This window comes from Triticum dicoccoides, chromosome 6B, assembly GCF_002162155.2.
Source record: "Triticum dicoccoides isolate Atlit2015 ecotype Zavitan chromosome 6B, WEW_v2.0, whole genome shotgun sequence".
In the NCBI taxonomy this organism is placed as follows: domain Eukaryota; kingdom Viridiplantae; phylum Streptophyta; class Magnoliopsida; order Poales; family Poaceae; genus Triticum; species Triticum dicoccoides.
In genome coordinates this window covers 440,048,843-440,072,340 of record NC_041391.1, presented here as the reverse complement: position 1 = coordinate 440,072,340, position 23,498 = coordinate 440,048,843, and positions in this window count along the sequence as shown.

The following is a 23,498-nucleotide window of genomic DNA, read 5'->3' as shown; positions in this document are numbered from 1 at the left end:
TCTAGGATCAGGCAAGCAGCCACCTTTGACGGGGGGAGGCTTGCTTACTCCGCCAACAACCTCTGTCTAAGCAGAGCTGTCGGGTGGCCTATCGACAACGCTAAGGAGCGCGTCTATTGTCGATGAACAACGGACCCTCATGGGTGCGGTGATTGAAAAGATTCAGTCCGCCGAGCGCGGACTGAGTGAGTCCTACCTTGGCCTTATAATGCGGAGGTATGTTTTTAGAAACCTTTTGGAGATTGTCATAGTATGAGTAGTAGCCCCCGATGCACTGTCCGGCGAAAGAGAGAGAAAGCCGGACAGGAGATCGAATCATCCGTGTTGCAGGAGACTCAGTTAATAACGTGTATCCCTTTGCTTGAAAACAGGCGTCTGCAGGGACGACTGCCGCTCATAATGCGGAGGTGTCCGGACTAAAGCTATGTCTGGAACGGGCCGAAGAGGAACTTGGCCGTGTGAAGAAGCAATTGGAGGACAAGCAAGGTATGTCGAAACCTTGTCCTAAATTCGGCACGAATGAGTAGTTGTGCCTGATGGAAAATATTTGTATTGTATGCTCTAGGGGAGAGTGCCGAATATGAGGCACGGAAGAAAGATGTGGCCGAAGCCAACTAGAAGGCCGCCGCCGAGCAGGCTCTTCATGACAAACACGAGGCCAGGGTCATTGAAGTTGAGCGAGAGCTTCAGCAGGCTATGAAGAAAAGTGAGGCCTTGGAGCAGAGTTTAGTAGGGAAAGAATCCGAACTCGCCCAAGCTCTCCAAGCCGCGGAGGATGCCCGAGAAGAAGCCCAAGGTGCTCTGAACGACATTCAGGAGGCACGAAAGGTTGCAGCTGGTAAGGCCTTTTGTACTCAAGGCCGCTTTTTTCATAGTAATGGGGGCTCTAAGCGACAAGCTGAATTCTTGTTTCTCCAGGTGTGTTTGTGGACCTGCCACACAGCATATTAGATGCTGCCCAATTCTATCGTACTGAGGAGAAGAAGTCTGCGGAGAAGGATTTCTGGTCGCAGTATTTGGCGCCGAATTATCCGGTGCCCTTTATCGATCAGCTGTTCGAGAGGTTGTAAAATCTTTAAGGATTTCTTCCGCGCAATGCCATAACTAATGCAGTGTGCGATGGATTGGCTTTTCTTTCGATCAGGTGCTTATAGAGCCCCTCATGCGGTCTTCCGAACACCAGGGGCTGCACCTACCTTCCTTTTGTCAAACTTCTGTGAGTAAGTGAGAGTGATAAAGCCCTATAGTTCGATTGCCTGGTTCGTTGTGCTGAACACCTCTTTCAAGGACCCAAAACTGGGATAAAGAGTGCTCAGGTTTATCCCGAACACCCCCGTACTTCCTACGTGGGGGCAGAAGCTGACAACTGGCCAACTCTCAGGATTAATATATAAAACAGCCGCATAGGAGTAAAAACTTTCAAATAACAGGCAATAAATAATAGGAATGACCTTGTTCAACATTACAAAGGACAACATGACTGTATTCATGGAAATATAGTGTCCTTGGTGCATTGCTCCGCTGCAAGGCGGGATCCTTTCAGGACACCATCATAATATAATTCGGGTTTGCGGTGCTCCTTCCCCTTCGGCGGTCCCTCGGTCATCAGCTTTTCAGCATCCATCTCCCCAGTGCACCTTTGCACGGGCGAAGGCCATTCGTGCACCCTCTATACAGACTGACCGCTTGATGACGTCAAGTCGAGGGCAGGCACTCACAAGCCGCTTCACGAGCTCGAAGTAGCTGCTGGGACTCGGCTCGGCGGGCCATAGCCGAATAATCAAATCCTTCATGGCTAGCTCGGCGACCTTATGCAGTTCAATCAGCTGTTTCAGTTGATCGGCAAAAGGCACCGGATAATTCGGTGCCAGATACTACGACCAGAAGTGCTTATCCGCAGTGTTCCTTTCTTTGGCTCGGTAGAATTGGGCGGCATCAGATATGCTGCGTGGCAGCTCCACAAATACCCCTTGCAGAAATACGAACTCAAAATTAGAAACATGATTTTCTCCTCAAATACGCGATCTTCCTCGCCCCTTGGATCTCCTGCAGGGCACCTTGGGCTTCCCCCCGGGCATCGCGTGCGGCCTGATGAGCCTTGGTGAGTTCGGATTCTTTCTCCGTTAAACTCTGCTCCAAGGTCTCGCATTTCTTCACGGCCTCTTGAAGCTCTTGCTCGGCTTCAATAACCCTGGCCTCGTGCTTCTCACGAAGAGCCTGCTCTGCGGCTGCCTTTTTCTCGTCCTCGGCCACAGCCTTCTTAAGAGCCTCGACTTTGGTCATCACCCCTAGAGAAAATCATGAAACATATTTTTAGCATACTAAAAATTCGTTCGCACTGAACGCGAGCAAGGTTTGTGCATGCCTTGTTTATCCTCCAACTGCCTTTTCAACTGGCCAAGTTCTTCTTTGGCCCACTCCAGACTTTGATTCAGTCCAGAGACTTTCGTAGTATGAGAGGCGGCAGTCGCTACAAACGCCTGCTTATAAAAGAAGAGAGATAGATGTCATCAAGCGAGTCTCCTGCGAACATAAATTTGATGCTCTGTCTAGTTCTTTCTTTCACCGAACAGCGTATCAGGGGCTACTATCTATACTATGACACTCTTCGAAACCTCATAATACATACCTCAAAGCCTCTTATAAGGCTGATGCAGGCTTCACTCAGTCCACTCTCAATGGACTGAATCTTCTCAATCACCGTATCCATAAGGGCACGGTCTTCTTTAACAACGGAGGCACTCTTCAGCGCCGCCAGTAAACTATCCGGCACCTATGGTTGGACAAAGGTCGCCAATGGAACAGGCGCACCCCCTCCAGTCAAGGGAGGCTGCCTGCCTGATTCTGGAACTGTACCGATCTTCGGAATTGTGTCCGGCTGGGGGCTGAATTCAGGATAGCCCCCGCCGTCGACGTCCATGGAAGCCTTCTCTGTCATGTGTTCGGCCCCTGAAGTTTGACTTCTTGGGGCCGCCTCTACGATCTCCCCCCCCCACTCCTTGGCCTGGGTCCTTCTGGGACGAAACCTCGGTGTCATTCACATGTTTGGGGGAAGGGGGCTTCGGGGGTGTCCTGCTCTCCATAGCATCCGAGCCTAGTATATCCTCCGACAAGGATTGTTCGGTGCGGGACCTCATCGGACCGCAAAAAGTATGACTTAGATTAAAATATTATGCCATAATGAGTCTGGACGCATAAACGTGTTCAGATTTTATATACTCATGAGTTCACCAGGGGCTGGGCCCTGGGCTCCCACTCCGGGCTGCTGTCAGCGGCGGCGGTGGACTCCTCCGGAAGAGGAGTTTTTCCCCTCTTAGGCGACTCAGCCTCCAAGGATGTGGAGGCCGTCCTTTTCTTTCTTCCCCCCGCTGGGGATTTGTCTTCCCCCTGCTCCTCGTACTCTTCAGAGGAAGAACGGGCATTGGAGTCTTCGGATATTGTGTCTGAGGCGCCACGGCGACGGAGGCCACCCCTGGTCTTTTTGGCCTCCTTCTCGGCCTTCTTCTTTAGCGCCTTGTAAGGGGCCAGGACTAGCATCTTCGTCAGAAGTGGGCCGGCTGGTTCTTCTGGTAGTGGGGCCGGACAGTAGATCCGCCCCGCCTTCTTCGTCCAGCCCTAGGAGGGTTGTGGAAAAAACATTAAGAATTTCCCTTGTGTTATGCGAATAAAACATTTGAATTGCCAACATACAATGACTTGCCGAACTTGTAGGGAGGGACAGTTGGTACCCGCGGTCCTCGGCGGAGTCCGATCACGATTTGCTGGACTTAAAAAGCACCATCTAGATGTCCTTGTGCATGGAGCCAAAGAGCTCCAGTAGGGTCTAGTTCTTGGCCGGATCGAACTCCCATAAATTGCAAGCCCTGTGTTGACAAGGAAGAATCCGGCGAACTAACATCACCTAGACTATATTGACGAGTTTAATATTCTTGTCTTCCATATCCTTGACTCGCATCTGGAGCACCGACAGTTCGTCGGATGAAGACGAGTTCAGGCCCTTCTTGGGCTAGGACGTAAGCCGCAGGGGGGCTCCGGATCGGAATTCGGGAGCAGCGGACCATTCCGTGCCACGCGGCTCAGTGATGTAAAACCACTGCTGCTACCACTCTTTGAAGGAATCATTAAAAGTACCTGCTTGCCATGTGACATTGGGCATCTTGCTCACCATGGCGCCTCCGCACTCGGTGTGCTCGTCTCTCACTACCTTGAGCTTCACATTAAAGATCTTCAGCCATAAGCCAAAGTGTGGCGAGATACGGAGAAAGGCCTCGCACACGACGATGAATGTCGAGATGTTGAGGAAGGAGTTGGGGAATAGATTATGGAAATTGATCCCGTAATAATACATGATGCTGCAAACGAATGGGTGGATGGGAAACCCTAGCCCGCGGACATAATGAGGGAGGAATACAACCCTCTTGTGGGGTTCCAAGGTAGGGACGATCTGTCCCGCCATTGGAAGATGGTGGCTGATTTTCTTGGCCAGATACCCGGCCTCCCGAAGCTTTTTGATATCCTTCTCCCGGATGGTAGAGGCCATCCACTTGCCTCCTACACCGGATCCAGACATTTTTGGAAGACCTTTGTGGGCAGAAAAGACGAACGCTTGAGCGCTAGAGCTCGAGCGAGGGGGAATGGATGAGCAGAGGAAGAAGAAGGCGTGGGTGAAAAAAGGGTGTCCTTATCCCCTTATAAAGGTAGCAGGGATCCTGCGCCTCCACACTTGACCGGAAAACTCGCTTATTCCCACAGCGCGGTGTTGATGGCGCGGTTGGATTACCCACACCTGTATTGATGAGAATCCCGTGATAAGGGGACACGATCTCTGCTTTGACAAGACGTGCCAATGAAACCGCCTCGCGATATGTGCGGTAGTAGGTTGGGAAATGGTTCGAATAATGATCGGGCCACAGCATGATGTCACACTATGAAAAGTTGTCAGCAGATTAGATTTGTCGAATGTTATGCTCTCTACAGTGGTATGTGGAATTTGTTTTGCAGAGCAGACACAATCCTTGTGTTCAAGATCTTCTATGGAGTATTCGGAGAAGGAACCCGCCTTGCAATGCCAAAGACAATCTTCGCGTCGGACTCATCGTCATTGAAGCTTGGTTCAGGGGCTACTGAGGGAGTCCTGGTGATTCATCCATTTTGCATCATGCTTTTATATCAATATTTATTGCATTATGGGCTGTTATTACACATTATATCTCAATACTTATGGCTATTCTCTCTTATTTTACAAGGTTTACCATGAAGAGGGGGAATGCCGGCAGCTGGAATTCTAGCTGGAAAAGGAGCAAATGTTGGAAACCTATTTTGCACAACTCCAAAAGTCCTGAAACTCCACGAAACAACTTTTTGGATTTAATAAGAATTTATGAGCGAAAGAAATAGGTCAGGGGGCCCACACCCTGTCCAGGAGACAGGAGGGCGCCCCCCTTCCTATAGAGCGTGCCCCCCTATCTCCTGGGCCCCCTAGTGGGCCTCCGGCGTCCATCTTCTGCTATATCATCACTTTCCCCTGGAAAAAATCGTGGGCAAGCTTGCGGGACGAAACTCCGCTGCCACGAGGCGGAACCTTGGCGGAATCAATCTAGGGCTCTGGCGGAGCTGTTCTGCCGGGGACACTTCCCTCCGGGAGGGGGAAATCATCACCAACATCATCATCAATGATCCTCTCATCGGGAGGGGGTCAATCTCCATCAACATATTCACCAACATCATCTCCTCTCAAAACCCTAGTTCATCTCTTGTATCCAATCTTGTATCAAAACCACAAATTGGTACCTATGGGTTGCTAGTAGTGTTGATTACTCCTTGTAGTTGATGCTATTTGGTTTACTTGGTGGAAGATCATATGTTCAGATCCTTTATGCATATTATTACTCCTCTGATTATGAACATGAATATGCTTTGTGAGTAGTTACGTTTGTTCCTGAGGACATGGGTGATGTCTTGCTATTAGTAGACATGTGAATTTGGTATTAGTTCGATATTTTGATGAGATGTATGTTTTCTTTCCTCTAGTGGTGTTATGTGAACGTCGACTACATGACACTTCACCATTATTTGGGCCTAGAGGAAGGCATAGGGAAGTAATAAGTTGATGATGGGTTGCTAGAGTGACATAAGCTTAAACCCTAGTTTATGCGTTGCTTCATTAGGGGTTGATATGGACCCATATGTTTAATGTTGTGGTTAGGTTTACCTTAATACTCCTTTTTGTAGTTGCGGATGCTTGCAATAGGGGTTAATCATAAGTGGGATGCTTGTCCAAGTTCGGGCAGTACCAAAGTACCGGTCCACCCACATATCAAATTATCAAAGTACCGAACGTGAATCTTATGAACGTGATGAAAACTAGCTTGACGATAATTCCCAATGTGTCCTCGGGAGCTCCTTCTTCATTATTAGAATTTGTCCAGGCTTATCCTTTGCTACATAAAGGATTGGGCCACCTTGCTGCACTTTATTTACTTTATTTACTTTTTGCTCGTTACTATTTATCTTATCACAAAACTATCTATCACCTACTATTTCAGTGCTTGCAGAGAAAACCTTACTGAAAACCGCTTATCATTTCCTTCTGCTCCTCGTTGCGTTCGACACTCTTACTTATCGAAAGGACTATGATAGATGCCCTATACTTGTGGGTCATCAAGACTCTTTTCTGGCGTCGTTGCCGGGGAGTGTTTTGGTGAGTGGAACTTGGTAAGGAAACATTTATATAGTGTGCTGAAATTTTCTGTTACTTGTCACTATGGAAACTAATCCTTGGAGGGGCTTGTTTGGGGTATCTTCACCCCAACCAGAAGAGCAAAGAGATTCTCCTCAACTTACTGAACTTTATGAAAATATTCACTTTGAGATTCCTTCGGGTATGATAGAAAAACTGCTAGCTAATCCTTTTGCAGTAGACAGAACATTGCATCCCGATTTACACCTTATCTTTGTGGATGAAGTTTGTGGATTATTTAAGCTTGCACGTATTCCCGATGATGTTGTCAAAAGGAAGGTCTTCCCGTTATCTTTGAAGGTGGATGCAATGACATGGTATAGGCTATGTGATGATACGAGATCTATACTATGTGATGATGCGACTAAAGTTGGAATTTCACCAGAAGTTCTATACTATGCATCTTGTTCATCGTGATCGTAATTACATATATAATTTCTGGCCTCACAAAGGAGAAAGCATCTCTCAAGCTTGGGGGAGGCTTAAGTCAATGTTATATTCATGCCCCAATCATGAGCTCTCTCGGGAAATGATTATTCAGAATTTTTATGCTCGACTTTCTCTTGATAATGGCAACCTTCTCAATACTTCCTGTGCTGGTTCCTATATGCTGAAGACTATTGAATTCAAATGGGACTTATTGGAAAGAATTAAACGCAACTCTGAAGACTGGGGTTCCGACAATGGTAAGGAGTCAGGTATGACACCTAAGTTCGATTGTGGTAAATCTTTTATGGATACCGATGCTTTCCATGGATTTAGCTCTAAGTATGGACTTGACTCTGAGATAGTAGCTACTTTTTGTGAAACTTTTGCTACTCACGTTGATCTCCCTAAAGATAAGTGGTTTAAATATAATCCTCCTGTTGAATTGAAAGTAGTTGCACCTATCACAGTCGAAGAAAAGACTATTACATATAGTGATCCTATTATTCCTACTGCTTATGTCAAAAAACCTCCTTTTCCTGTTAGGATAAAAGATCATGTTAAAGCTTCGAGTTGTTCATAAGAGTAATACTAGGACCTATACACCTCCTGAGCAAATTAATGTTGAACCTGGTATTGCTATGATTAAAGATCTTTTGAACGAGTACTTAGATGGGCATGTTATCTCTTTCTTGGGTGAAACTGCTAATATTACTAGACCCGATACTAAAACACGTAGACCTGTTGTAGGCATGCCTGTTATTTCTGTTAAAATAGGAGATCATTGTTATCATGGGTTATGTGACATGGGTGCTAGTGCTAGTGCGATACCTTATGATCTTTATAAAGAAATTATGCACGATATTGCACCTGTTGAATTAGAAGACATTGACGTTACTATTAAGCTTGCTAATAGGGACACCATTAAACCTATTGGGATTGTTAGAGATGTTGAAGTTTTGTGTGGGAAGGTTAAATACCCTGCTGATTTTCTTGTTCTTGCTTCCCCACAAGATGATTTTTGTCCCATTATTTTTGGTAGACCCTTCTTGAATACTGCTAGTGCTAAGATTGATTGTAAAAGGAAGGTCGTCACTATTGGAATACATGGTATGTCTCATGAGTTCAATTTTGCTAAGTTTAGTAGACAACCTCGTGAAAGGAAACCACCTAGTAAGGATGAAATTATTGGTCTTGCTTCCATTGCTGTTCCTCCAATTGATCCGTTAGAACAATATTTGTTAGACCATGAAAACGATATGTTTATGAAGGAAAGGGAAGAAATAGATGAAGTGTTGCTTAAACAAGAACCTATGCTAAAACATAACCTTCTCGTTGAAATTCTTGGGGATCCCCCTCCACCCAAGGGTGATCCCGTGTTTGAACTCAAACCTTTACCTGATAATCTTATGTATGCTTATCTTGATGAAAAAGAAATATATCCTGTTATTATTAGTGCTAACCTTTCAGAGAAAGAAGAATAAAAATTATTGAAAACTCTGAAGAAGCACCGAGCTGCTATTGGATACACTCTGGATGATCTTAAGGGCATTAGTCCCACATTATGCCAACACAAAATTTCAGTGGAGAAAGATGCCAAACTAGTTAGGGATCCTCAAAGACGATTAAATCCCAAGATGAAGGAAGTGGTAAGAAAGGAGATACTAAAGCTCCTTGAGGCAGGTATTATTTATCCCGTTGCTAATAGTGAATGGGTAAACCCTGTCCATTGTGTCCCTAAAAAGGGAGGTATTACCGTTGTTCCTAATGATAAAGATGAATTGATCCCGCAAAGAATTATTACAGGTTATAGGTTGGTAATTGATTTCCGTAAGGTAAATAAAGCTACAAAGAAAGATCATTACCCTTTACCTTTTATTGATCAAATGCTAGAAAGGCTATCCAAACACACACATTTTTGCTTTCTAGATGGTTATTCTGGCTTCTCTCAAGTACCTGTGTCAGCGAAGGATCAATCTAAAACTACTTTTACTTGCCCTTTTGGTACTTTTGCTTATAGACATATGCCTTTTGGGTTATGTAATGCACCTGCTACCTTTCAAAGATGCATGATGGCTATATTTTCTTATTTTTGTGAAAAGATTTGTGAGGTATTCATGGATGACTTCTCCGTCTATGGATCCTCTTTTGATGATTGTTTGAGCAACCTTGATCGAGTTTTGTAGAGATGCGAAGACACTAGTCTCGTCCTGAATTGGGAAAAGTGTCACAAGATCTCTTGGGACACAAGATCTCCGAGAGAGGTATTGAAGTTGATAAAGCCAAAGTTTATGCTATTGAAAAGATGCCATGTCCCAAGGACATCAAAGGTATAAGAAGTTTCCTGGGTCATGCCAGTTTTTATAGGAGGTTCATTAAAGACTTTTCTAAAATCTCTAGGCCTCTGACTAATTTATTGTAAAAAGATATTCCCATTGTCTTTGATGATGATTGTGTAGAAGCATTTGAAACACTTAAGAAAGCTTTGATCACTGCACCTATTGTTTAGCCACCTGATTGGAATTTACCTTTTGAAATTATGTGTGATTCTAGTGATTATGTTGTAGGTGCTGTTTTAGGGCAAAGAGTCTATAAGAAATTGAATGTTATCTAGTATGCTAGTAAGACTCTTGATACTGCCCAGAGAAATTATGCTACTACTGAAAAAGAGTTCTTAGCAGTTGTGTTTGCATGAGATAAGTTTAGACCTTATATTGTCGATTCCAAAGTGACTTTTCACGCTGATCATGCTGCTATTAAATATCTTATGGAAAAGAAAGATGCTAAGCCTAGACTCATTAGATGGGTGCTCTTGCTCCAAGAATTTGACTTGCATATTATTGATAGAAAGGGAGATGAGAACCCCGTTGCAGACAACTTGTCTAGGTTAGAAAATGTTCTTTATGACCCACTGCCTATTAATGATAGTTTTCCTGATGAACAATTAGCTGTTGTCAATGTTTCTCGTACTGCTCCTTGTATGCTGATTATGCTAATTGCATTGTTGCTAAATATATACCGCCTAGTTTCACATACCAGCAAAAGAAAAAATTCTTTTATGATTTAAGACATTACTTCTGGGACGATCCACAACTTTATAAAGAAGGAGTAGATGGTATTATTAGACGTTGTGTGCCTGAGCATGAACAGGAACAGATCCTACGCAAGTGCCACTCTGAATCCTATGGAGGACACCATGCTGGAGATAGAACTGCACACAAGGTACTACAATCTGGTTTCTATTGGCATACTCTCTTCAAAGATGCTCGTAAGTTTGTCATATCTTGTCATGAATGTCAAAGAATAGGTAACATTAGTAGACGTCAAGAAATGCCTATGAATTATTCTCTGGTTATTGAACCGTCTGATGTTTGGGGCTTTGATTATATGGGACCTTTTCCTGCCTCCAATGGTTATACACATATTCTAGTTGATGTTGATTACGTTACTAAGTGGGTAGAAGCTATTCCAACTAGTAGTGCTGATCATAATACTTCTATTAAAATGCTTAAAGAAGTTATTTTTTTCGAGGTTTGGAGTCCCTAGATATCTTATGACTGATGGTGGTTCACACTTTATTCATGGTGCTTTCCGTAAGATGCTCGCTAAGTATGATGTCAATCATAGAATCGCATCTCCTTAACATCCGCAGTCTAGTGGTCAAGTAGAGTTGAGCAATAGAGAGCTCAAATTAATTTTGCAAAAGATTGTGAATAGATCTAGAAAGAATTGGTCCAAAAAATTTGATGATGCATTATGGGCCTATAGAACTGCATACAGAAATCCTATGGGTATGTCTCCTTATAAGATGGTTTATGGAAAAGCATGTCATTTACCTCTTGAACTGGAACATAAAGCATACTGGGCTATTACAGAGCTCTATTATGACTTCAAACTTGCCGGTGAGAAAAGGTTATTTGATATTAGCTCACTTGATGAATGGAGAACCCAAGCATATGAAAATGCCAAGCTTTTCAAAGAAAAAGTCAAACGCTGGCATGATAAGAGGATACAAAAGCGTGAGTTTAACGTAGGAGATTATGTGTTATTATTCAACTCTTGTTTAAGATTTTTTGCAGGAAAACTTCTCTCAAAATGGGAAGGTCCCTACGTTATCGAGGAGGTCTATCGTTCTGGTGCTATAAAAATCAACAACTTCGAAGGCACAAATCCGAGGGTGGTAAATGCTCAAAGAATTAAATATTATATTTCACGTAATCCTATCAATGTTGAAACTAATATTATTGAAACCATAACCCCTGAGGAATACATAAGAGACACTTTCCAGAACGTTCCAGACTCCGAAAAGGCATAGGTACGTGGTACGGTAAGTAAACCGACTCCAAAACAACTCTAATGGTAATTTTTATCAGCTTTGGATTATTTAAGAATTTTAGGAAGAAAGAAGTAGTCCAAAAGGGACACGAGGCTCCCACGAGAGAGGAGCCCCCCCCCCCTGTAGGGCGCGCCCCCTGTCTCATGGGCACCTCGTGTGCCTCCCGGACTCTGTTTTCTTGTATGTTACGTATTTTGGTCGGTAAAAATTCATTATATATACTCCCGAAGGTTTTGGCCACCGTACCACGCAAATATTCTCTATTTTCATTTCGAGCTGTTCTTGTTGCAGAATAAAGCAAGATGTCTTCTCAGGAGTCAGTTGGGGAGAGTCGGGTGTCCCACCCAACGCCAGGTCCCGGAGCAAATAGTGATGCCTATCACTTTGGACCATCAACGGAGGATGAGATGGAGGCTGATTTGAAAAGAATAGATGCCATGGAGGAGGATCAAGAAGTTACCTCTCATCTTCGAGCAGGATTCACTATGGGGGTACTCCCTAGCCTGGCTGTCCCTACTTAGGTCACTCCTTCCAACTCTAGATTTCTTTCTTATGAAAACATGAAAAAGAGTTTCACTTGTTCTGCAGAAGCTATGCAGCATCCTTTGGTGAAAGGAGCTTTGTCCATTACGGGCAAGCTCCATAAAGAAAATATGGACCTCAAACAACAAGTCAATAAGCTCGAGGAGGAGAACTGTATCCTGAAGGGCATCATCACCAAGAAGATCATGACACCAACCATGAAGAAGGAGAAATAATCACATGGGTATGGGCACTCCCCTTGGCAACTGCCAAGCTTGGGGGAGGTGCCCCGGTATCGTATCACCATCACACTCCTATCTTTACCGCTTTATTTAGTTCGATCCTTTTAGTAGTATCTTGATCTAGTAGATTGAAGTTTTGATATCAAGTAGTTTCGAGGTTTGCATTGTGATCTCTTTACGTAATCGAGTCCGTGTGCTATCCATAACAAAGATTAATGTTGAGTCAAGGGCTTTGCTTTGTTGCCATTATCTTGAGAAAGTAGAAAGAACAAAAGAGTTCATATTGATCTTATGGATAGTGATAACTTCACACGTAGAAAGTATGAGGCATAAAAATTGTTGAGAGTTGATGAACGTAGCCTTGGTCATCATTGCAATTAATAGGAAGTGATAAGGAAAGAGGGGTTCACATATAAATATATTATCTTGGACATCTTTTATGATTGTGAAGCACTCACTAAGTATGACATGCTAAAAGAGTTGACATTGGACAAGGAAGACAACGTAATGGTTTATGTTTTCCGACATCTCAGTTAAAGTATATTGTCATTGACCTTCCAAACATGTTGAGCTTGCCTTCCCCCTCATGCTAGCCAAATTCCTTGCACCAAGTAGAGATACTACTTGTGCTTCCAAATATACTTAAACCTAGTTTTGCCATGAGAGTCAACCATACCTACCTATGGATTGAGTAAGATCCTTCAAGTAAGTTGTCATCGGTGCAAGCCATAAAAATTGCTCTCTAAATATGGATGACTTATTAGTGCAGAGAAAATAAGCTTTGTACGAACTTGTTGTGGAAGTAATAAAAGCGATGGACTGCATAATAAAGGTCCACATACAAGGGGCAATATAAAGTGACGTTCTTTTGCATTAATATTTTGTGCATCAACCCTAAACGCGCATGACAACCTCTACTTCCCTCTGTGAAGGGCCTATCTTTTACTTTATGTTTTACTTTATGCTTGAGTCAAGGTGATTCTCACCTTTCCCTTTTTATTTTTATCCTTTGGCAAGCTCTCCGTGTTTGAAAGATCATGATATATATATCCAATTGGATGTATGTTGGCATAGGCTATTATTGTTGACATCACCTAAAGGTGAATACGTTGGGAGGCAACACAATAAGCCCCTATCTTTCTCAGTGTCCGGCTGAAACTCTATAACCGCAAGTATTGCGTGAGTGTTACTAATTGTAGGAGACTACGAGATAGTTGAGTATGTGAGCTTGCTGAAAAGCTTTATTATTGACTCTTTCTGATGTTACGATAAATTGCAATTGCTTCAATGACTGAGATTATAGTTTGTTAGTTCCCGATGAAGTTTTTGAACCATACTTGACATTGTGAATTGCTTATTACTTGAGCATAGGAAATCATATGACAAAATCCATATATGTTGTTGTTATAAGAATGATCATGATGCCCTCAAGTCCGTATTTTATTTTTATCAACATCTCTATCTCTAAACATGTGGACATATTTTTCGATTTCGGCTTCCGCTTGAGGACATGCGAGGTCTAAGCTTGGGGGAGTTGATACGTCCATTTTGCATCATGCTTTTATACCAATATTTATTGCATTATGGGCTGTTATTACACATTATATATCAATACTTATGGATATTCTCTCTTACTTTACAAGGTTTACCATGAAGAGGGCAAATGTCGGCAACTGGAATTCTGACTGGAAAAGGAGCAAATGTTGGAAACCTATTCTGCACATCTCCAAAAGTCCTGAAACTCCACAAAACAACCCTTTGGATTTAATAAGAATTTATGAGCGAAAGAAATAGGCAAAGGGGCCCACACCCTGTCCAGGAGACAGGAGGGCGCGCACCCCCCCTGTAGGGCGCGGACCCCTATCTCCTGGGCCCCCTGGTGGGCCTCCGACGTCCATCTTATGCTATATCATCACTTTTCCCCTGGAAAAAATTGTGGGCAAGCTTACGGGATGAATCTCCGCCGCCACGAGGCGGAACCTTGGCAGAATCAATCTAGGGCTCTGGCGGAGCTGTTCTGCCGGGGGACACTTCCCTCCGGGAGGGGGAAATCATCACCAATGTCATCATCAACTATCCTCTCATCGGGAGGGGGTCAATCTCCATCAACATCTTCACCAGCACCATCTCCTCTCAAAACCCTAGTTCATCTCTTGTATCCAATCTTGTATCAAAACCACAAATTGGTACATGTGGGTTGCTAGTAGTGTTGATTACTCTTTGTAGTTGATGCTATTTGGTTTACTTGCTGGAAGATCATATGTTCAGATCCTTTATGCATATTATTACTCCTCTGATTATGAACATTAATATGCTTTGTGAGTAGTTACATTTGTTCCTGAGGACATGGGTGAAGTCTTTCTATTAGCAGTCATGTCAATTTGGTATTCGTTCGATATTTTGATGAGATGTATGTTGTCTTTCCTCTAGTGGTGTTATGTGAACGTCGACTACATGACACTTCACCATTATCTGGGCCTAGAGGAAGGCATAGGGAAGTAATAAGTAGATGATGGGTTGCTAGAGTGACAGAAGCTTAAACCCTAGTTTATGCGTTGCTTCGTTAGGGGTTGATATGGACCCATATGTTTAATGATGTGGTTAGGTTTACCTTAATACTCCTTTTTGTAGTTGCGGATGCTTGCAATAGGGGTTAATCATAAGCAGGATGCTTGTCCAAGTTAGGGCAGTACCCAAGTACTGGTCCACCCACAGACCAAATTATCAAAGTACCGAACGCGGATCTTATGAACGTGATGAAAACTAGCTTGACGATAATTCCCAATGTGTCCTCGGGAGCTCCTTCTTCATTATTAGAATTTGTCCAGGCTTACCCTTTGCTACATAGAGGATTGGTCCACCTTGCTGCACTTTATTTACTTTATTTACTTTTTGCTTGTTACTATTTATCTTATCACAAAACTAACTATCACCTACTATTTCAGTGCTTGCAGAGAAAACCTTACTGAAAACCGCTTATCATTTCCTTCTGCTCCTCGTTGGGTTTGAAACTCTTACTTATCGAAAGGACTAAGATAGATCCCATATACTTGTGGGTCATCACCTGGATTAGGGGGTCCTCGGACAGCTGGACTCTATACTTTGGACGGACTGTTGGACTATGAAGATACAAGATTGAAGACTTCGTCCCGTGTCCGAGTGGGACTCTCCTTTGCATGGAAGGCAAGCTTGGCAGTTCGGATATGAAGATCTCCTTCTCTGTAACCGACTCTGTCACTACAAAAAAAGACACATCCATGACATTATGGGCCGAACGAATTTTTTTTTGTCATACATATGACACTTCTATGATGATAATTGTGACAAAACCTGGTATCATCATAGATGTGGTGGGCTTCTACTTCTATGACAAAAAATCATGACAGAAAATGGGATTTTCGTCCTGGGCGGGCCGGAGACTCAGCTGCATGACATTCTTTGGGCCGTCCAGGAGGAAAAAACCGTGGTAGAAGCGAGGGGTAGGAAAATTTCGGGGAGTTCCCGGTTACGGTAGGACGTCGGGGGCCGAGCGATGCACGTTTCTCTTGTACACGTACGCGCGTGTGCGCGAGGCGTTGGCTCTAACTGAACCAGAGCGAGGCGTTGGGCTCCAACTGAACCCAAGCGATTGCACTGCAGGCTACGTGTTACTGAACCTGAGCGATCGATCGATGGCTTTTAACTGAACCCGATCGAGTGATTCCTTTGCTACTGCTGCTACCTGAAGTCGATTGATGCTGCCTCTAGGATGAACAGTCAGCGTTGCGGGGGGGTTTGGATGAACAGTGAGTGGTGGCGTTGCCTCTGGATGAACAGGACCCCCTGGTGTGGAGGGCAGGATGAACAGTAGATGATGGAGGGGTGGTCGTGGGGGGTGGTTGAACAGGAACCCGTGGTGTCGAGGGCTGGATGAACAGTAGACTGTGGAGGGGTGCCCGTGGAGGGGTGGTTGAAGAGTAGCCGATGGAGTAGCGCGTGGTGGAGGCTGGATGAATAGGAGCCCGTGGAGGCTGGAGGAGGTCGACGGTGGGGATGAACAGTATCCCGTGGAGTCCCGTTTTGCGGTACGCCACACCCCCTCGATGAATAGGACCCCCGTTTCGACCGTAGGAGGTCCATTTCGTCCGTTTTGCGGAACGCCACACCCCTCCCGATCAACAGGAACCCCGTTTCGACCGTAGGAGGTCCGTTTCCTCCGTTTTGCGGTACGCCACACCCCTCCCGATCAACAGGACTCCGTTCCGAATGTAGGAGGTCCGTTTCCTCCGTTCTGCGGTATGCCACACCCCTCCCGACCAACAGGACCCTGTTCCGAACGTAGGAGCTCTGTTTCCTCCATTCTGCGGTACGCCAGGCCTTGTTTCGATCGCCTGTTCCGTCCAAGCCCTCCCGATGAACATGACCACGCATTCCGTTCTGACCCAGCCGGTTGGCTCCCACGCGTTCCGTTGCCTCCCGATGAACACGAAGCATTCCGCTGCCTCCCCATGAACACGACGCATTCTATTGCCTCCCCATGAACACGACGACGACGTTGTTTCTCCGTTTCCACCCAACCATGTATACAAGCCCTCGCCATACGTATGCGCGAGTTGGCGTTCGAGACCCCGCTGGCCGTATTTTCTTTCTTGCACCCTGGCCGCTGTACGTACGTGTACATGCTACGTGCGCGCCTCTACTACGACACGTACGTGCCTCTACTACGACATGTGCGCGCCTCTACATCGACCAATATATATGTACGTACACGTTCGCGACCAGAATGACAACGCTACGTATGCTTCAACCAGGTGGGTCTCGACTGGCAGGCACTTCCTTGCCTGCGAAGATGTAGCTGGTGAGTCCCAGCAGTTAGGGGGGCGAATCGTTTTTTTTGCCTAGATGCACTTCCTTGCGTGCAAAGATGTAACTGGTGGGTCCCAGCAGTCAGGGGGGCGAATCGTTTTTTTGCCAGGACGCACTTCCTTGTGTGCGAAGGTGTAGCTGGTGGGTCCCAGCAGTCAGGGGGAAACGTTATTTTCGCGAAATATAGTGGCCCGTCCGGTGGGTCCCAGCTGTCAGGTGGAGGAATATTTATTTTGCGCGTAATAAGGAGGCACTTCCTTGCGGCCGTCGTGCACCCAGCTGTCAGCCTCTCCACGCACAGTACTCTTCCGATGGAAGTCGTTCGTTGACCACATTGACCACGCCACGCCGAGAGCACCACGGTGGTGGACGAAGGCGAGGCCTAGGAAGGGGACGACGCGGATCCGGGGAAGACGCAGGAGTGGATGCCCACGCGAAGAGGAGTACGAGGGTTCACTGGTTCGGCTGCGGTGTGAGGCTGCCGTCACTGCAGATTAACAGGGGGTGTGGGTGAGTAGAGGGATGGCCTGGCTAGCGGTGGGACTAGTAGGGGGTGGTGAGGCCTCCGCGGTGTCACAACCGCCCAGGCACGACCGGCGCTGCTTGGGCGGCTGGAGAACGAAGACCAGAGGTTGAAGAAGCACTACGGCCGTTGGACGGACATCGTACAGTCACTGGAGTACTGACATCGTAAAGCCCTCCGTCCCCATCAACTTACTAGGCCCACAAGTCAGCCTGCCACTATACTGGGTCCCAGCTAGCAGGGGGAGTATTCATTTTTTTGCATAATAAGGAGGCACTTCATTGCGTGCGAAGATATAGCTGGTGGGTCCAAGCTGTCAGCGGTGGTAACGTTTTTTTCACGAATTAGAGAGGCCCTTTCGGTGGGTCCCAGATGTCAGGTGGAGGAATCATTATTTTGCGTGTAATAAGGAGGCATTTCCTTGCGTGCGGACGTGGACCCAGCTGTCAGCCTCTCCACGTACAGTCCACTTCAGATGCATGTCGGTCGTTGATCACGTTGACCAGGCCGCGCCGAGAGCACTAGGGCAGTGGATGACGGTGAGGCCTAGGAAGGGAACGACACGGCGGCAGGGAAGACTCGGTGGTTGTTTCCCACGCGGAGGGGAGTACAACTGTACGAGGGTTTACTGGTTCATCTGCCGTCGCTGGAGAATAACAGCAGGTGTGGGTGAGTAGAGGGATGGCTAGGCCGGCAATGGGAGTACGGTGGGGCGGTGAGGCCTACGCGGCAGCGTAGCCGGCCGCGGGAAGGAGGTAGCAGGCAGTCCCGCCAGCGCTTGTTTGAGCGGCTGGAGCAGGAAGAGCAGAGATTGAAGAAGCACGACGGCCGTTGGATGGACATCCAACACTCACTGCTTGTGCATCAACCTTTTTTTACGAAAGCCTCAAATCTGTGGAAAACAGCATACAGCCCATCTGCCATTATTTCTAATAATTTACAGCCCATTTGCTAATTCATAAGGTTTTTTTAGCCCATATTATTTTTGTTAGCATTACAGCCCATATTGTGGCCACGGTTAAAAAATTATATGAAATTTTGCATATTTCGGTGCGGTCCGAACTGTTTTTAATCCCGAAATTTCGACTCACATTCAAACTGATTTTAAAAATAAATGTATATCAATATAAAATCCAACAAATTCTCCACGCATAAAAATTAACGTAATTTAAAATCTCAAAATGAAAAAAAGATATTTGAAACTAATTGCCAGTTTGATGTTTTTTAAAAATGTACAACCCATTTCTCATTACTGACGGGCCATTTTCTTGGCCAGCCGAATGAAAGCTCTCCTTGTCTTGAAAGATTTGCAGCCCAACAGGCCTGACAAAGCGACTTACTTGGCAAATCACAAAAAAACTGGGATGTGGCCGTGGATCCAGCTGTCAGCCTCTCCACGTACAGTACTCTTCCTATGGAAGTCGTTCCTTGACCACGTTGACCATGCCGCGCGGAGAGCACCATGGCGGTGGACGACGGCGAGGCCTAGGAAGGGAACGACGCGGAGCCGGGGATGACGCGGCAGCGGAAGCCCGCGCGGAGAGGAGTACGAGGGTTCATTGGTTCTGCTGCGGTGTGAGGCTGCCGTCGCCGCAGGGCCTAGTCAACGGTGGGAATAGCAGGGGGCGGTGAGGCCTCCGAGGCAGCACAGCCGGCCACGGGAAAAAGGAGCATGCAGCACGACCGGTGCAGCTTTGGGCGGCTGGAGCAAGAAGACCAGAGCTTGAAGAAGCACTACGGCCGTTGGATGGACATCGTACGGTCACTGGAGCTAGAATCGTTCATATTGACTAAGTCGACAAAGCCCTTCGTCCCCGTCAACTTAGTAGGCCCACAAGTCAGCCTCCCACCAAGGTGGGTCCCAGCTAGCCAGGGGAGTATTCATTTTTTTGTGCGTAATAAGGAGGAACTTCCGGTGGGTCCGAGCTGACAGCGGGGGGAACGTTTTTTTTGTGAAATACGGTGGCCCGTCAGGTGGGTCCCAGCAGTCAGGGGGCAAACGTTTTTTTCGCAAAATACGGTGGCCCTTCCAGTGGTTCCCTGCTGTCAGTTGGAGGAATCATTATTTTCCGCGTAATAAGGAGGCACTTACTTGCTGCGGCATGGACCCAGCTGAGACTCTCCACGTACAGTATACTTCCCATGGAGGTCGTTCCTTGACCATGTTGACCTCGCCGCGTTCCGTTGCATGCATGCGTCCATGGGCGTGGTGCGTCCCCACCGTCAGCCTCTCACATACTACAGTCATCTGCCGATGACTCTCGGTTATTGACCATGTTGACCACACCGTGCCGAGCGCACCCAGACTGGAACGACCCGGAGATGGGGAAGACGGGGCTGTGGAGTCGCAGATGGAGAGGAGTGGGAAACTTCACTAGTTCGGGTGCGCGGCAGCAAAGCCGCAGTGCCGCCCACGGGAGACAGGAGCAAGAACAGAGGTTGAAGAAGGAGCACGGCTGTTGGATTAACATCCAACGATCCAGCTGCTAGAATCATTTGTTGATTAAGTTGACAAAGTCGTGCGTACACGTCCGCTTAGTAAGCCCACAAGTCAGTCACCAAATCTGACGGGTCCCAGCTGTCAACGGGTTGAATTTTTTTTTGCAAAACAAGGAGGCACTTCCTTCCGTGCGAAGATACAACCAGTGGGTCCCAGCTGTCAGGTGGAGGAAACATTTGTTTTCAGCTTAATAAGGAGGAACTTTCCTTGCGTGCTACCATGGACCTCGTGGGTCCCAGCCGTCAGGCTCTCCACATACAGTCCTCTTCCGATGACTCTCGTTTGTTGACCACGCCGCACCGAGCGCAGCGAGGCGATGGACGATGGCGAGGCCTTGGACGGGAACGACTCGGAGATGGGAAAACGCGGCAGTGGAGTCGCAGATTGAGAGGAGGAGAAGGGTTATAACTAGTTCTGTTGCGGCGTGGGGCTCTAGTTTGTGGAGAATAACAGGAGGTGTCGAGGGGTGGAGGGATACCCTGGCCGGCGGTGGGGTAGCGCTTCGCAGCGATGCGTGCTAAGCAGAGCCGCTAGCCGCCGGAGGCCGGACCAGGCGGTCCCGGTGACGCTGGAGGAAGAAGACAAGAGATTAAAGGTGCATGCCGGCCGTTGGATATAAATCCAATGGCTGCGGATGACACAATCATTTGTTGACCAAGTTGACAACGCCATGCGTAGGCTTCGACCTATTGGCCAACATGTGAGCCTGCAAAAATGTGGCATATATTTAACCCATGGTTTCTATAATGTACAGTCCATTTGCTGGGCTGGGTGAACAAATAATTTCGCGTCAATCAGGCCCATTTATATTTTCTACGAAATCCCAGCCCATTTGCACTTCCTTGAAATACACGTATTAGGTGGGCTCGTTATATATATAATGTTATGTTATGTTAGAAGGGAAAACATAAATTGGACACAACATTACTTCTATAAGAGACCGGCGTTTTATACCCCACTATAGGCATACTAACAAGTTCACACACAAATACAACAGAAAAGGTAAACATTCATATCAAACTCAGGTTCAGAGGACACGTTCATATTCATAGCCAACATTCACTATCAACAACTCAAAAGATTCATATATACACAAGCTCAGCATATCTATGCATCCAAATGATTGATAGATCACACGACAATATTCATACATAATTCACAAAAAGATTCAGATATACACATGTTCAGTATGTTTATGCATCCAAATGATTGAGATCACAGCCAATATGATCCATGGACGAACTTTAATTACCTAGGGTACAGACTGGTAAATGGTGTTCAATCGGAGGTACTTCTTGCAAAAATTAGTTCTTGTACGAGTAAACTTTTGAGTACATAAGAGGCAGCACAGACAATCTGAACTTTGCTTGTAGGTTTAACCTCAAATAGTGGCCTCGTGTCGAGGGAGGTTTGAGAAACTTGGCCACTACTTTCATCCAACTAGTTTACTGGCTCATCTTGGTCCTGTATCTCGCCAAAATTCTACATTGCAGACGAGAAAGGAGGCAGTTGAGAAAATGAACCACCCAAATTTTTTGTGCAGTTCAACTGAAATGGAGCATCCTTGGCGTGCAGACTGATTAAGTGCCAGATGAATATAGGCGTTAACCAACTTGTCTGGAATCTTAAGACTCCATGCCATATAGTTCGCTACCATATGTGCCGATAACCAAAAGGCACAAGTTGGGACCAAACACTGGACTGTGTTTTTCTAGGCTATGCACCAAGCAATATTTTTGGCCTTCACTCTCCTAATACTTGGAGTTTGACAATTGGTTGACACCGGTTGATACTCGAATGAATATAGGCACTTCTTGTCAACATCGATGCTTGTCTGAGTGAACTTTCGAGTACCTAGAAGCAGAATAAGTACCTGTCCATCTGATCATTTTGTGTAGTTCTACTAAAATCACCCGATATAATGATTTGCCTGCGAGTTCAGGCTCCAATTACTCCTTTATGAAATCGGCAAACAGTAGCACAATACGAAATTACCAATACATATGACAGGCACAATAATCAGGATAAAGACCAGTACCAACCTGTGTGAGGTAGCATATCAATTACTATTTCCTTTGACAGGAAGCCGAGATAAGCCAAGCGACTGACAGCAAAGGAAGAAAGCAAGCAGAGATTAGCAACTGACAGGAAAGGACGGAAGCTGTCGAGGCAATGAAGCACCCAAAGTTTTTGTGCAGTTCCACCAAAATCAAGCATCCCTGTTGGCACACATATTGAGAGAGTGAGATTACTGTAATAGTGGGACTAGTTGATGAAACATACACTAACAAATAGAAGCACCCTCATTATCTTAATGGGTAAAGTTAGCAACATAGTAGTCTTGCTTCAAGAGAGGTATTAGTTTATTTAATCAGTGCCAATTAGCTCAACTCAACACTCAAAGCATTGCCATTTATCATAGGTTGCAAAACTTTAACGTGCAAAGATAAAGGAGTTTCTCATGGTAGTAGCACGATACAAATAGAGATGACACCAAACTAATATGGATGAAGGCCTTAGGCCCGTACCAACCCGAGAAAAAAAGCTTATTCATGTAGTCCCACAAGAGATGATAAAGCACTCACTGGAATCACACAATAGCATATATTTTTGTGCACTTCAAATGTATGGTTGAAATCACTCTTGTTTACCAATGCTGAGATTATATCAAAAGATTATCAAGAACTTCCAGCAGAGTTAAAGCACTAGCTGGGATATAGTTCATTGTATTGTCTTGTGTAGTTCCACTAAAATGTATGATTGGCACAACATGATCCATGTTTGCACAAGTAGGAACAAGGTGATACCTTCATTAGCTTAGTGAGAAAGGACGGGAAGACATTAGCATATTACTCAAAAAGTAGCATCAAATTCATGATGGATAATACGCAAAACATTGCCTCATTGAACCAATGGCAATAAATTGACATGCAAAACAATAGCACTATTATGTCATGGCACTAATAATATTCCCTCCCTGCTCAACCACATGATTCACCTCCATAGATAAACATACACACGTACATGATTCAGCATAGGGTCCTACTATAGATTTGTTTAACTCCAACAGGAAAATTAGGCAGTAATAAATTAGTGGTACTTAAGTACTCCTACTTAATTAAGTGAGACAGCAGAAGTGGAAGGGCTCCCTGGAGGATCGTCTCACATGTAAGGTAGTCATTGCCGGAGCCCTTGAATGGCCTCAACTGAGGCCTCTAGCTTCAGCAAGATCGCCTTGGCACTGTTTATTCTTCTTCTTCCTCCTCTTCATGCTCTGTTTCTCTTTCTTCTCACCAGTTGGTGAAACCAAGTACATGATTGGCCTTCTAATTCAGAATTGTTTTGTTAGTGAGGGAGTACAAGTG